The sequence below is a fragment of the Leptonychotes weddellii genome, chromosome 3 (assembly GCF_054177405.1).
Source record: "Leptonychotes weddellii isolate Sample4059 chromosome 3, ASM5417740v2, whole genome shotgun sequence".
Taxonomy (NCBI): domain Eukaryota; kingdom Metazoa; phylum Chordata; class Mammalia; order Carnivora; family Phocidae; genus Leptonychotes; species Leptonychotes weddellii.
Window position 1 is genome coordinate 26245929 of NC_138371.1, and position 644 is coordinate 26246572.

Genomic DNA, 644 nt, shown 5'->3' on the forward strand with positions numbered 1-644 from the left:
GACTAGGGATGATAGAAATAATAGTCTTCACTCCTTGCATTTATTGTATTGTTGTTGATGTGTTTCTTTGATTTTGTTATTAATTGGCTTATATAATTGGCTGCTCCCATGTTAGGGGCATAGATATTTACAATTGTTAGATCTTCTTGTTGGATAGACCCTTTAAGTATGATATAGTGTCCTTCCTCATCTCTTATTATAGTCTTTGGTTTAAAATCTAATTTGTCTGATACAAGGATTGCCACCCCAGTTTTCTTTTGGTGTCCATTAGCATGGTAAATGGTTTTCCACCCCCTCACTTTCAATCTGGAGGTGTCTTTGCATCTAGAATGAGTCTCTTACAGGCAGCATATCGATGGGTCTTGTTTTTTTTATCTAATCTGATACCCTGTGTCTTTTGATTGGGGCATTTAGCCCATTGACATTCAGGGTAACTATTGAAAGATATGAATTTAGTGCCACTGTATTGCCTGTAAGGTGACTGTTACTGTATATTGTCTCTATTCCTTTCTGGTCTCTGTTACTTTTAGGCTCTCTCTTTGCTTAGAGGACCCCTTTCAATATTTCTTGTAGGGCTGGTTTCATGTTTGCAAATTCTTTTAGTTTTTGTTTGTCCTGGGAGCTTTTTATCTCTCCTTCTATTT